Raw genomic sequence first — 13,055 nt, 5'->3', positions numbered from 1 at the left:
CGGATAGGAGAATGTGTTCCATTCAGTCAGATACGGTCTGACCACCCCCAGCTTGCTCACATGATTCTGGTGTTTTAAGGCATTGAGTTGACTCTAGAACTCGTCAAGCCTTTTGTCTCGTGGACTGCTACCAGAATATTATGTCCCTTCTGAAGACTCTGATGATGAGTCAGAGGGTGACCTGAGATTAAGTTCCCGTTCTTTGCCCTCGCTTGAGGACTTCAAGGGAGCCTGCGATGCTCTCTTCTTCTTCTTCTAGCGTAGAAGTTTCTCGAGCATCTCCTTCATGGCGTTGATTGCAGCTTGGTGCTTATCAAACTTCCTAGCTATATCATCCGGGATTCCAGCCATGTGCACATTTGCGCGCCCGCTTTGTATTAAGCTTGAGGTCTGAGACGTTGATACTGCCAAGCAATTAGAAATGGAGGCTAAATGCCTATAGTCATGTGACATGACAACCCCCTTTTTGGTGCAGGTGTGCTGATAAACAACTTCATGCTCGATAGGGAGACTTTTCAGTCCTAGTCAGAATTCAGGGTCAGAAGAGTCTGGATCTTTCGCCTTGGACTTGCCTATCGTGTTGATAGTTGTCATTGGGAGATCCAAGTCATCTGAAGCTCGTCTCCTCTGATGATTGCACCTTTGGCGAAGATGTCTTATATCTACTGGTTGCTGAGAGAGCCTCTTGAGAACTGATGGTTTCGACCATTCAGCACATTGACAGTCAACGAGTACTGCCGCAATAAGCCTCATGCAGTGACACTGAGGAATTGCCTCATGAATAGTGCATCTGTGAGTCAAGCACTCTCTGAGGTACACCATAGGTTGATGATGACAACCCCCAACATCTAGAGGTCTAGTTGAGTGCTTGCGAGAAGAAGGCTCAAGAGTGCACTTGGAAGAACACTTGGAAAAATTACCAAGTGTTGAAATCTGGGGAGTTTGTTTTGACAGGCGAGCTTTGCTCCACAGGTGAGCTTGGGCCTGTTGGCGAAGTTTAGCTGCTTGGCAAACTCGAGCCTGTTGGCGCGACAGGCGAGCTTGGGCCTGTTAGCTAAGTTCGACTGCTTGGCGAGCTTGCATGTGTTGGCAAGGTTTAGTTGTATGGTGAACCTGACGTAGTTGGCGAAGTTCATTTGTCTGACGAACTTCATTCTCATGTGAAGTTTGTCTTCTTAGGCGAACTTCAGCTTGTTGGCAAGGTTCAGCCTACTGGTGAGGTTCAACCTCTAGTTCTTTTAGGTGAGATTCACCTGTTTAGCGAACTACCACTACTTGTAGGCGGGGTGCTAGCTGTGGCTCTTTTAGGCGAGGTTCGCCTGTCTAGTGATCTTTGCCTGAAAGGTGAAGTTCACTAGTATTTGAAGCTTGAGGGTGAAGCACACCTAAATTACAAGGCTCGCCTGATTTTGGCAACCCGTCTGATTTTGGCAACCTGCCTAATTTTGGCAACTCACCAAATTTAGGAACATCGCTAGTGGAACGAAGCCCGCCTGAGTAGGTGCGCTCGCTTGATTGGTGCAATTCACCAAAATTAGGAATGTGACCTATAAAGAGGATCCCACCTGCATTGGCGGGTTCGCCTGATTTGAGCGGTTTGCTAAAATTGGAAACCTTGCTCATAGAACAGGGCTAGCCTAAATTGCTAGGCTCACCTGAAACACTGAGTTCACTAATTTTAGGAACTTTTCCAATGGAGCAAAGCCAGCCTGAGTAGGTGGGCTCTCATGGTTGACGTAGTTCGCCATAATTAGGAACTTGGCGTTCGTTCTTGGCCTTTTGGTCGGCATTAATTACCTTGGGGGGGATGGAACCCCCAGCGATTACTCGGGTAAATCTCTCGTGCATTTTGGATTGCGGTTGAGTCGTTCGCAAGACTTTGTGGCACTTGCGTGATGTTTTGCCACCAGAAGAAGACGAAGACAAGTATTCTTCGTACTTTGCTTGATCAAACTCGATGAGGAGGGACTCAACGATGGTCTCTACAACAACTTCATCGAACAACGCCACCACTAATTCATCTGAATGAACGGTTGTCCTCAGCAGAGTTGCCATCTTCTGTAGGTCGTAAAATGGTTCTCCGAGGATTTCTATTGATAAGAATGACTTATTACAATTCAAGAATCAAATTACAATAGAAGCGAAGAGGATGTTCTTCTTATTTAATCTGGGTTCTACGATAGCGATAGGACGCCTCCCTTGAATGCTTGCATCGAGTTTGCTTCCCTTGGACGATCCGAACGAAGTTACAATTAAGCTGTAGTGCATAGTAGAAGCTCATGATCGAGTTCGATCAACCGAGGCCAAACAAGGACTTGTGCTTATAGGCTAAAAATGCTAAGATCTCGAGGTTCGGTCTTCTTCTCCTGAAGAGTCAAATGAGACTGCTGATGAGCTCCATCACAAGGTAGAAGCTTGATCAGAGTTGAGTACCCGAACCAAGAGTCAATGACCGACTTCCTAAGAAGTGTTTAAGTTTGGTTCTCTTGAATCTCCCTCAAGAATTCCAAGAATGCCAAGATGGAGAGGTGGAGAATACCCATCCTTCTCATGTCGGCCAGCAATCCCTCAAGGTGGAAGATGCTAAGAGCAAGAGAAAATCAAGGACCGAACACCCAAGAAATGCTTGGGCTCGATTCTCTTGAAAGCCAAAGTTAGGCCGCCCTTGGTGTTGTCTCTTCTTCGTGCAGGACCAAAGAAGAGCCTCTAGTAGCCAAGACAAGAGAGAGCTAGCCACAAGAGATTGAAGATGCCAAGATCTTCTCAAAAGAAGAAGGTCGGCTTCTGGTCCAAGGACCTCTCTCATGTAGCCCAAAGTGGATTATAAATAGCTAAGGAGAGTCATAGTCACTCCATTCAATCATGGGGAGTGGATGTACCCACTTCCTTAAATTATGGAAAGTGACTATTCCCATGCTGGGTATGGTCATGAGGATAATCAATCCCTTAAATAAAGGGAAGTGACTATTCCCATACTAGGTATGGTCATGAGGAGAATCATAGCCATTCCCTTAAATCGTGGGAAGTGACATCTCCCATGCCTCAAGTGGGTGGGCTTGGTAAGCTTGCGGGTGAGCTTGCCTTATGTAGGTGAACTTCAAGCATGCAGGCGAGCTTCCAGTTGTCAGGCGAGCTTGGGCCATGCAGGCGAGCTTTCAGCTGTCAGGTGAGCTTGGCCTTTAGGCGAGCCTGGATCATGCAGGCGAGCTTCAAGCTGTCAAGCGAGCTTGGCTTTCAGGCGAGCTTGGCTCATGTAGGCAAGCTTCAAGCTGTCAGATAAGCTTGGCTTATGCAGGCGAGCTTTAAGCTATCATGCGAGCTTAGCCTTCGGGTGAGCTTGGCTCATGCATGCGAGCTTCAAGCTGTCAGCTGAGCTTGGCTTATGCAGGCGAGCTTCCAGTTGTCAAGCGACCTTGGCCTTCAGGCGAGCTTCATAGGTGAGGCTATGCAGGCGAGCGAGCCTCATTCAGGCGAGCTTAAAGCTTCAAGCCTTTAGGTGAGCTTTCTCTTCAGGCAAGCTTAAAGCTTCAAGCCTTTAGGTGAGCTTGCTCTTCAGGCAAGCTAAACTCCTTTGTAGGTAAGCTTGCTCTTCAGGCGAGCTCCAGAACATGCTACGAAGAACTAACCATAAGTCAGAATTGGATGAATTATATATAAAAATCAACAATCTCAATAAGACAGAGCTGACCAAACCAACTGAAGTTTGATTTTTTTGCCATCTATTTCACTAAATTCTCTCCGGTTTGAGAGACATCAGCGTTTTTGTCTATTTTGTGAAGTTAAGCATTCAGGCGAACTTGACTTTCAGGTGGGCTTGACTTCACTCAGGTGGACTGTTGAGCTCTTTTGCTTGTTCCAAATTATTGTGTAGGGATAAAGGTAATTTTTATTGCCTACAACACTCTTATTGTTTGCTCACATTTTGACACAGATGGACATAAGTACATGAAAATAAAGTTTTTGGACTAGCCAAGTCAATAAAGCTCAAAAACACATATGTATGTTCATATGTATGTCTATATGTGTGTGTGTGTGTGTGTGTATATGCATACATGTGTGTGTGTGTGTATTTATATTTATATATATACACGTACTTGTATATATCTATACACACATATATATATATATATATATTTATTTATTTATTTATTTATGTATATATATGTGTATATAAATATTTATACAAATGTGTGTGTGTATATGTATGTATGTATATACACATATATATGTATACATATATACACACACATGCGCGCGCACACACACACACACATATATGTTGACCCTATAGTTTTGATGATGATTTGACAAACAATTTATTACTAATAAGTTTTCTAGTGTTTTGTGTTATGTTCTCTTTTCAGGTATTTCCACACACGTCAATCAAGCGTTAAAGACTCTAGTTCGTTTGCGTGGATTTTACCTAGGTATATTGTTTAGTTTACTTACATATATTGTATGATTATATCTAAGCTCAATATATGTACACGTAACACAATTTTTGATGTTTTTCTATCATATAAATGATTTCTCATCAAACGTTGTTACAATAACTTTTCTCTCATAATTACAGCTCTTTAATATTTTCTTGTATACATAGAATATATGCATAACATATATAAACATTTTTTTCAAGTTCTATATTGACTTTCACCTTCATATAAAAACAGGTTTTCTAAGCAGTTTTCAAAAATGAGTGGTTTTCACAAACAAAAATTGATTTTCCAAAAATTCTTTTTTAAACATGTTTATTTTATCATTTAGAAACTTTCCCCAAAGTTTCATTATTTTTGGACTTGATTTGATATTTTTTCTAGATTTTCTAACTAACCCCAAAACCTGGAAATTTACATATATCAGCTTTCGGTCGACCGGTACGGTCGACCGACAGGTAGTCTGTTTCTGAGAAATTTTCTAGAGTTTTTCCAGTCAACCGGAATTTCCGTCGGTCGACCGAAATTTCCATTCGGTCGACCAAAATTTACGTCGGTCGATCGCCAGCTTTAAAACTTTGTTTCTCTGGGTTTTTGAACTAATCGGTCGACCGTACCGGTCGACTGACGAGTTGTCAGTATGAGCCTAACGGCTAGTTTTTTTCAAATGAACTTTTTGGTCTTTTACTTATTTCTAGTTGTTGTAACGCCCCGCCCCGGAATCCCGGAGTCAGTACGCTACTAGATCTGATGGACTGGCCTCACAAACCACCACATGTCTTTTCAGCACGTTTTGTCCTCACTCACGCACTCCCTGGAAAACTTCCCAGGGGGTCACCCATCCTAGAATTTCTCCAGGCCAAGCACGCTTAACTTTGGAGTTTCTAAGAATTGGGTTCCCGAAAAGAAGATGCATCTTGGTGGTATGAGTATTCCAATCAATTCTATCAATACTAATCACATCACCCTCTCAAGGGTTGGGGTATTACATACTCCCCCACTTAAATTCACAACGTCCTCGTTGTGTCAAATCATATCATCCAAGACCGTCCCATCCGTGTGAGATTCTAGAGGTGGCTCCTACAGCCTCAAGAGGTGGCTCCCGCCCTCCCGACGTAGCACTTTGCGCCGCATAGCACTTAGCTCTCACAATTCCGGTTGGCTTATGCTCTGATACCATTTGTAACGCCCCGCCCCGGAATCCCGGAGTCAGTACGCTACTAGATCTGATGGACTGGCCTCACAAACCACCACAAGTCTTTTCAGCACGTTTTTTCCTCACTCACGCGCTCCCTGGAAAACTTCCCAGGGGGTCACCCATCCTAGAATTTCTCCAGGCCAAGCACGCTTAACTTTAGAGTTTCTAAGAGTTGGTGGTATGAGTATTCCAATCAATTCTATCAATACTAATCACATCACCCTCTCAAGGGTTGGGGTATTACAGTTGTTGTATTGGGGTGCTATATATACCCCATTGCTGCTCTTCTTCTCTATAACAAAGAAATCCAAGTTTGTTGTTTAACAAGATATTAATCGCGTTTAAGAGCTGTTTAAGAGGTGTTTCATTAATCAGTTTTCAAGAGAAAGTTTTCTACAACAAGAAGAAGCTCTCATATTCCATTGGGATCATTTTCTTCAGCTCCTCTTGTTCATTGAGAAGTTTTTCTAAACTCTTATATATACAAGAAGTTTTTCTACACACCTCACTTTCATTTGATTAGCTATATTCATTGAGTTATTTATTGAGTTTGTTTCACTATTATCACACACACTTATTGAGCTTGATATTTCCATATTATATATTGTGGGTTGTGGGGTGTGATTTAGTGAGTGTGAGCTTCATTGTGTTCTCACTTGTTAATTGAGAACAAATCATTGTATTTAACCTTTATTTGTGAGAATCACTTGTAATACACTTGTACACCGAGAGAAGTGTGAGGAGAGAGAGACGGGTCAAATCCAATAGGAGTGGCGTTGATTGACGAACCTAGGGAGAGGTTGTAATCGAGTACTTGAGGAGGAGGACACGGGCTAGGTTCCTACACTTAGTGTGTAAAGTGTGATTGCATAGTGTTTGTGTAGTGTGAGAGTTTTCGGTGATCTTGTAAACCGAGTGTGTAGAAGTTCCGGCTTCCAAACCGGATTGTGATAGTGGATATCTCCTCGAGGTGAGGAGCGGGGACGTAGGTCGTGGGGACCGAACCTCGTAAACATATCGTGTGTTTGTGTTTTGCTTGTCTCATATTTTATTTGTGCATATTCTTATTGTTCTTATTGTTCATATCTATCTCTTGCAAGAACGTATTGATCAACATAATTTTAATTGCTATTAATTGGGATTAGATTAGCATAAGACCCTAATCACCCCCCCTTAGGGTCTAACAATTGGTATCAGAGCTTGGTGCTCTTTGATTTAAGGACTAACCGCCTTGAGTTAAAGATCCAAGTTATTGCATTTGTGCTAATCTAATTTTAATTACATTGTGCTTCTTGCATTTCATCTATATGGATATATATGATTCATCTTGTTTAGGATATGCTATTAATATTGCTTCTCGTTTGGATATTTTCCCCTATGCTCAATGGCGTATTAGATTCAAACTTTTTGTTCAATCTAATCAATTTGATTTGTGGAAAATTATTGAGGATGACTATGTTGTTCCCATCTTGGAAAAATCCAAATGGTGTGATAATGATAAAAGATTGTTTAATATGAATAAGCTTTTGTTAGAATTTTTGATTAGAACAAACTTGCTAATTTTGATAGTGCTCACGCTTTATGGAAATTTATTGAAGCACATGAAGGGAAATTGGAGGCTATTCAACAAGCATTGGAAAATCTTGCTTTGAGTCCTAAGGAAGCCTCATCCCCATGTACACTACCACTAGGTGATAACCCTAGTGAGGTATGCGATAACGATGATATTATTACTTTTGATGAACTTGCCCTTGAGTTTGAAAAATTACACAATTGCTATATTGATGTAAAGAGCAAGTATGTTAATTTGAAATCCATTCATGAAACACTAGCTACTAAGTTCAATTTTATTGCAAATGAAAATATAATTCTTAAAGAATGCAATGAAAATTTGAAAATTGAAAATGCTAGATAATTCTTAAAGAATGCAATGAAAATTTGAAAATTGAAAATGCTAGTTTGCTTCATGAAAAATGTGATACTATGTTAGAAGTAGATAAGTTAAAATCTATGATGAGTAATCTTGCTTAACCTACTTCTAGTAGCAATACTTGTATGCACAATGATGAGTTGAATCAAATGAGAAAAAAAATATCTACCTTAGATTCAACACTAAATACTTGTATTGCTAATAATAAAAAGCTTATGGACTTATGTGCAAAGGTTAATGTTAATTCTTCCAAGAAACCTATTCACTATGAACATATGTATGACAAAATTCACAAATATTCTATTTGCGGTCTTAAAGGCCATTTAGCTCAATTTTGTCATAATGCACCAAAAATTGACAAGCCTACATATGATTGTGCATCCCATCAAGCCTCCTCATCACATACACATGTACACACACATAGTGTAAATCATAAATATGCTCATGTGTATAAATGTGATTATTGTGGTCGTTTTGGTCATTTGGCCATGTTTTGTTTCGATTTGAAAAGAAATTCTCGTTTGCAAAATAATTACAAAGAAAAATCTATTTTTGCAAATGAACAACGTGCATTCCATTTCGGTCAACGTAAACCATTCAAACCTCTACATTGCACAAATTGCAATCATATGGGTCACGTTTACAATTTTTGCTTTGATCGTATTGGTGCACAAAACACGCCCAAACAGGTTCATAACCCTAGGGCCTTGGATTTAAATGATAGGGGTCATGTCCCAAGTTCTAGTGGTACCAAAATGATTTGGGTACCAAATGGACTTTTATAGTATTTCTTTTGTTTTTGATGGTTTGATTTGTTTTATTGAATAATTGATTTTTTTTTACTTTAATGACAAATTATATTCCTTTTGTTAAAACAAATTATTTCTATGTTTTTTTTAATAGATAAAATCATCTTATAAATCTTTTAGTAGGTTGTAAAACAAATTTCCAAAAGGTTTATATTAAAAAATTATCTCAAAAACCTTTTTCCTTTTACCTGCTCTTTTACCTTCCCTCGGTCGACCGACCCGGTCGACTGACGATCTTTCTGTAATCGTTCCGGTCGACCGCGTCGGTCGACCGTATTGAATTTCCTGCAGCACTTAATTTTTTTTATCGGGTTTCGGTTTTGTTTTTGGGTACCTGTTTTGAACCTGACTTGCTTATCACCATTAATCCAATTCTTGGATCAATCCTAGCCGCTGCTCCCTCTCTCAAAACACCCGACCTTCCTCTTCCTCTCATTCTGAAATCGCAAACCTAGGGTTTCAGTTTTCGGTCGCCTGTTTTTGCTTCAACTGCTGCTATTCTCATCATCAGTTTTGTGGGTAATTTCTTCCTCTATCTTTTTATTTCAGAGCTCCTATGTTTTACATTCTCATCTAGGGTCTCTATTTTGGGGCAATTTATTAATTTGCTCTAAATCTGTTTTTGTTTACAGGAAATTGAAAATTTTCTTTTATTTTTTCAAAACCCTAACTGATCATGCCTCCCAAGCCCTCCAAAAAGAGATCCAAATCTGAAGCTAGTTCCTCCTCTATTAACGCTTCACATTATGAGGACTATCTGCTTATTAAATCTCTTGTTAGGAAATATAGGGAACTGTGTAAACTAAAAATTCTCCCAACTAGGTATATCAAATACCCTGAGCTATTCATATATAACACTCAGTCTATCCTTCGAAATGTTGGGTTAGATAAAATGCTAGATGAGGCATATAAAGTTCCTTTCTACCCTTTTTTAGTTTATCTATTCTATGCAAATCTGTCCACATCATCCTCTACTGATGGTAGTTTGACCATTATCTCCTCTGTTAAAACATTGCAATATCTTTTTCTGCTAACGAACTTGCTGAGATTCTTGAAATCCCAACAAGTGACGTTGGTCTCATGTCCATTGAGCTTAGTGATCCTGCTGTCAATCAACTAATGTTTAAACCCGGTTTCTCTTATCCTATGAACAACAATTCACTTAATCCTATTGCCAAACTCATTACAAAAATTGTTGCTCAAAACTTAATTCCTAAGACCGGTAGTTTTGATCACTTTGCTTCTGATAAAATTAATGTTGTTTATGTCATTTTTGCCAAAATCAAAGTTGATTGGGCTACTGTCTTTGTCAATAACATGGCATCAAAACATACCAAGTTTCTACCTTTTGGCTCCTTTCTCACCCTCATCTTCAAACACTTCAATGTTGACCTTACAAATGAACCCAAGATTGAATCTAAGAGAGATTTCTTTGATAAGGTTTCCCTGTCTAGAATGCAGATGGCTATTGACTCCACTCCTTCATCATCTTCTCGCTCCCGTTCTAGAGCCTCTACCTCTTCCACTTCTGATATTTGTGACCGTCTGGATCGCCTTGAGACTCAATACTCAGGTATTCAGAAGCAAGTCTCATCTATTCAGAAGGATGTTAGGATTATTCTTTCATATCAGCGTCAGTCTCTTGGGATCCCTTCAAATTCTGAGTCTGATTCTGATGAGGACTCTGCTGATTCTGATGGTGGTGGTCATGATGATGGCAGTGGTGATAATGATGATGGCAGTGGTGATGATGATGGTGATGGTGATGACTGATTTGAGTTTCTTTATTGGTGGTGATGCCTGATTTGAGTTCTTTTATGTGATGTTTTATTTGTTTTTGATGTTCTCTTCTGGTTTGTAAAACTTGATAACTCTGTTTTAGTTTGAGTGCAATAACTCTTATTAGTGTGGATTCATGTGAACGTTTATGTATGGGTTGATATCAAATGCTTATGTGATATCAAATGCTTATGTGGACTCATGTGAACTTATGGTTTTATGCTGTTTCTAATGCTCATGTGATATTTTGTGGCTTATTGTGGTTAGATTATTTCTTTTATGATCAGTGCATGGTTAAGAAAATAATCATGTTTTGTTTATAGAAATTGAGTTACTTGTATTATTTATGCATATGTTTGATGAATAGTTGTTGGTTTAGCTCCTGTATATATGTTCAATAGATGTCAATTAGTCTATTTGACAGGGGGAGCTTTTGACACACAATTCTTTATGTTTATTATCTATGCTTATAAGCAGGGGGAGCATTGCTCCTATCTTTCATTTTTTTTCCTTTTTGATGCTGTCAAAGGGGGAGAAAATACCACATATAGCTTACAAATTGATTCTTTTATATATGATCATGTATGACTTATTCTTGTTTTGGCTTATATATGGATTATCAGTTTATACTTTATATTCATGAATAAATTGTTTGCCATCATCAAAAAGGGGGAGATTGTTGACCCTATAGTTTTGATGATGATTTGACAAACAATTTATTACTAATAAGTTTTCTAGTGTTTTGTGTTATGTTCTCTTTTCAGGTATTTCCACACACGTCAATCAAGCGTTAAAGACTCTAGTTCGTTTGCGTGGATTTTACCTAGGTATATTGTTTAGTTTACTTACATATATTGTATGATTATATCTAAGCTCAATATATGTACACGTAACACAATTTTTGATGTTTTTCTATCATATAAATGATTTCTCATCAAACGTTGTTACAATAACTTTTCTCTCATGATTACAGCTCTTTAATATTTTCTTGTATACATAGAATATATGCATAACATATATAAACATTTTTTCAAGTTCTATATTGACTTTCACCTTCATATAAAAACAGGTTTTCTAAGCAATTTTCAAAAATGAGTGGTTTTCACAAACAAAAATTGATTTTCCAAAAATTCTTTTTTAAACATGTTTATTTTATCATTTAGAAACTTTCCCCAAAGTTTCATTATTTTTTGACATGATTTGATATTTTTTCTGGATTTTCTAACTAACCCCAAAACCTGGAAATTTACATATATCAGCTTTCGGTCGACCGGTACGGTCGACCGACAGGTAGTCTGTTTCTGAGAAATTTTCAAGAGTTTTTCCGGTCGACCGGAATTTCCGTCGGTCGACCGAAATTTCCATTCGGTCGACCGAAATTTACGTCGGTCGACCGCCAGCTTTAAAACTTTGTTTCTCTGGGTTTTTGAACTAATCGGTCGACCGTACCGGTCGACCGACGAGTTGTCAGTATGAGCCTAACGGCTAGTTTTTTCAAATGGACTTTTTGGTCTTTTACTTATTTCTAGCTGTTGTATTGGGGTGCTATATATACCCCATTGCTGCTCTTCTTCTCTATAACTAAGAAATCCAAGTTTGTTGTTTAACAAGATATTAATCGCGTTTAAGAGCTGTTTAAGAGGTGTTTCATTAATCAGTTTTCAAGAGAAAGTTTTCTACAACAAGAAGAGGCTCTCATATCCTATTGGGATCATTTTCTTCAGCTCCTACTCTTTCCATATAGCTTATTATCTCACATTCATTTGATTAGCTATATTCATTGAGTTATTTATTGAGTTTGTTTCACTATTATCACACACACTTATTGAGCTTGATATTTCCATATTATATATTGTGGGTTGTAGGGTGTGATTTAGTGAGTGTGAGCTTCATTGTGTTTTCACTTGTTAATTGAGAACAAATCATTGTATTTAACCTTTATTTGCGAGAATCACTTGTAATACACTTGTACACCGAGAGAAGTGTGAGGAGAAAGAGACGGAGTCAAATCCAATAGGAGTGGCGTCGATTGACGAACCTAGGGAGAGGTTGTAATCGAGCACTTGAGGAGGAGGACACGGGCTAGGTTCCTACACTTAGTGTGTAAAGTGTGATTGTTGAGTGATTGTGTAGTGTGAGAGTTTTCGGTGAACTTGTAAACCGAGTGTGTAGAAGTTCCGGCTTCCAAACCGGATTGTGATAGTGGATATCTCCTCGAGGTGAGGAGCGGGGACGTAGGTCGTGGGGACCGAACCTCGTAAACATATCGTGTGTTTGTGTTTTGCTTGTCTCATATTTTATTTGTGCATATTCTTATTGTTCTTATTGTTCATATCTATCTCTTGCAAGAACATATTGATCTATATTTGTTAATTAGTTTTAATTAGCTTTTAATTAGAATTAGATTAGCATAAGACCCTAATCACCCCCCTCTAGGGTCTAACAATACACACACACACACATACATACATACATACATACATGTGTGTGTGTGTGTGTGTGTGTGTTCACACACACACATATACATATATACACATGCACACGCGTGCGTGCACACACATAAATATAGAAAAATGGATATACTTGGTACCAAGCACAAATTTGGTGCTTAGCAGTAGGGTGGCACATTCTAATCCTCTCCTTCTAGTTAACCAAGCCATGTAGACTCATATGAATATGGTCCCCCCTTTAAGTGCGCGGATGGGAATGAGCCACTTCAATACCAAGTACCAAGTTTGATGCTTGGTACCAAGCACAAATTTGGTGCTTAGCAGTAGGGTGGCACATTCTAATCCTCTCCTTCTAGTTAACCAAGCCATGTAGACTCATATGAATATGGTCCCCCCTTTAAGTGCGCGGATGGGAATGAGCCACTTCAATACCAAGTACCAAGTTTGATGCTTGGT

The sequence above is a fragment of the Asparagus officinalis genome, chromosome 9 (genome assembly GCF_001876935.1).
Source record: "Asparagus officinalis chromosome 9, Aspof.V1, whole genome shotgun sequence".
Lineage (NCBI taxonomy): Eukaryota > Viridiplantae > Streptophyta > Magnoliopsida > Asparagales > Asparagaceae > Asparagus > Asparagus officinalis.
This window is presented reverse-complemented; position numbering follows the sequence as displayed.